Below are 3,286 nucleotides of genomic sequence, written 5' to 3' on the forward strand. Positions count from 1 at the left end.
CCATGGAATACTATGCAGCCATAAAAAAGGATGAGTTCATTTCTTTTGTAGGGACATGGATGCAGCTGGAAACCATCATTCTCAGCAAGCTATCGCAAAGACAAAAATCCAAACACCACGTGTTCTCGCTCATAGGTAGGAATTGAACAATGAGAACACTTGGACACAGGAAGGGGAACATCACACACTGGGGCCTGTCATGGGGTGGGGGAAGGGCGAAGGGATAGCATTAGGAGATATACCTAATGTAAATGATGAATTAATGGGTGCAGCATACCAACATGGCACATGTATACCTATGTAACAAACCTGCACATTGTGCACATGTATGCTAGAACTTAAAGTACAAAAAAAAAAGAATTAAAGAAATGTATGAGAATAACGTCTCATCAAGTAGTATATCAGTAAAAAGATATAAAAATAAATCAAATAGAAATTCTGAAGTTGAAAAATATAAGAACTGAAATTAAAAATAAACCAAAGAAGTTCAACAGCAGATATAAGCAGGCAGAAGAAAGAATTCATGAACTGAAAGGTAGGTCAATTGTGATTACCCAGTCTAAGGAACAGAAAGATAACAGAATGAAAAAAATTTACAAAACTCCAGAGACCCGTGAACATCATCAAGCATACCAAAATATGCATAATGGAAGTCTGAGAAAAAGTAGAGAGTGAAAGAGGCAGTAAGAATATTTGAAAAAATAATGGCTGAAAACTTCCAAAAATTGATGAACATTAATATATACATCCAAGAATCTCAATGAATTGGAAGTAAGATAAACTCAAAGAGAAGCACACCAAGACATAATAATTAAACTGTCAAAAGACAAACATAAAGAGAGAATCTTGAATGCAGAAAGAGAAAAATGACTGATCGTATACAAAAGATCCTCAGTAAGATTAACAACTGATTTCTCACCCAATACTATGGATGATAATGGGATACCTACCATATTCAAAATGCTGAAAGAAAAAACATGTGAAGCAAACGTTTTATATCCAGCAAAACTTACAAATGAAAGAGAAATAAAAACATGTCCAGATAAACAAGAACTGATAAAATTTTTTTACTAGATATGCCTGACAATAAATACTAAAAAGAGACTTTTAGGCTGAAATGAAACAACACTAACTGTAATTTGAGGAACATAAAAAAATAAATAAGTGTAAAGTATGAAGCTACATTAGTCAAGACAGAATGCCATTATCATAAGTATAGAAAGATAGAGCATTAAAACAGAAAAGAGCACAGAAATAAAAACACATATATGGTTAATTAATTTTTGTAAAAAGCACTAATAAAATTCAATGATTAAATGAAAGATTTTCCAAATGGTCCTGGAATAACTAAATATCTCTATTGAAAAACAAACTATGTTGTTATCCATATATACTTTGACTGATCTACCTATTTATCTGGACACATACCTCACACCATAAACAAAAATTAACTGAAAGTGAATCAAAACATAAACATGAAAGTTAAAGCCATAACATTCCTATAACACAAATAGAAGATTATCTTTGCACCTTTGGATTGTGAAACAAATCTTAAAATGCCAAAAAAAACCCACACTGGACTTCATCAAATTTAAAACATTTGCTCATTGAATTACCTGATTACAAAAATAAATAGGCAACACACAGACAAGGAGGAAACATTTACTCTCTCTTTCTCTCTATATATAAAATTTGTATGTATGTATGTACATATGCATATACATGTATCTGACAAGGAATGTGACATCAACAATATGAAAGAGGAGGCAGCTCTAGGCTCACATCCCTCATAGAAACATAGAACAAGTGGATAGTTTTGGAACCAGTTTTTTCAGAATTCAGGAAATCAGTCAAAATTTACAATAACCAAATGAACTCTAAAGAAAGAAAAAAAAATCTTCAAAACAGTAGGAAGTAATGTGATGATTTTACTTACTCTTTTTCCACCCTCTTCCTGGCACAATAGTAGCTTTAGTTCAGAAGCAAGGACAGTCTGCATTCCCAGTGTGGCACCCTTTCCCTGGTTCCAAAGTAAGAAGAGTAGAATTGTTTCATATGGTTGTTCATATGGTTGCTCTAACTTGTCCACTACGTGGATGACTGACACAAGGCTTTCATCATTGTTTTACCTAAGTAAAACTCAGGTCAGAAAAAGAACAAGCATTGCTTAAAAACACTAAAAGTCATACAATCCTCACATGTCTGAAGCAAAAGACAAACAGTAGATTGCTAAGGCAAAAGTCTGGGAAGAGCTTTTTTTACTTCCTACACTATTAAGATGACAAATTTATGAAGAATAATTATGAGTCTCTATTATCGGACACACATTGTATAAGTTATAATTTGTGACAACATAAAGGGTGGAGAATAGAGCTGTATAGGAGCAGAGATTTTGTATGTTATTGAAGTTATGTGTGCATCAAATCAACTAAATTTTTATAAATTTAGGATGTCACATATAATCCCCATATTAAACAAAAAGAAAATGTCTAAAAAATCTATATACAAAAATATAAGAAGAAAATCAGTTAATAACAAAAAATCCACTATCAACATAAAAGAAAGCATTAAGGGAGGGAAAGAAGGACAAAAAATTTCTAAGACATACTTAAACAGAAAAATGGCAGAGGTAAATCTTTCCTTATCAGTCATTACTTTAAATATAAATGGAATTAACTCTCCAATCAAAAGACATTGCTTGGAAGAATGAATTTTTTTAAATGTGATCCAACTATGTACTGTCTACAAGGGATTCACTTTAGATATAAAAGACACAAATAGGTTGAAGCAAAAAAAAGGAAAAAGATTTTCCTTGCAAATCTACAGCCACTGTAACAATATCAAACAAAGTAGGCATTAAATAAAAAAAACACAAGAAATGTCAATGCTTATTAGTAAATGGATAATTCATCAAGGAGATATCAAAATTATAAAAATAAATATACTAACAACAGATACCCGAGATATATGAAGCACAGTTTCACAGAATTGAAGGGAGCAATAGACAGTCACACAATAATAGTTGGAGACTTCAGTTGAAAACATTCAAAAATGGATGGAGCATGTAGGAATAAGGTCAGTAGAAAATAGAGGATTTGAACAACACTACAAACAAACTAGACTTGACAGAGTTATAACACCTCACCCCACAACAGGAGAATACATAATCTTCTCAAGTGTACATAGAACATTCTCTAGGATAGGACACATTTTAGGCTACAAAACAATTCTCAATACATTTTGAAAGATTAAAATAATATAAAGTGTCTTTTCTAATTATAATGGA

This window comes from Colobus angolensis, unplaced genomic scaffold (genome assembly GCF_000951035.1).
Source record: "Colobus angolensis palliatus isolate OR3802 unplaced genomic scaffold, Cang.pa_1.0 Scaffold606, whole genome shotgun sequence".
Classification (NCBI taxonomy): Eukaryota; Metazoa; Chordata; class Mammalia; order Primates; family Cercopithecidae; genus Colobus; species Colobus angolensis.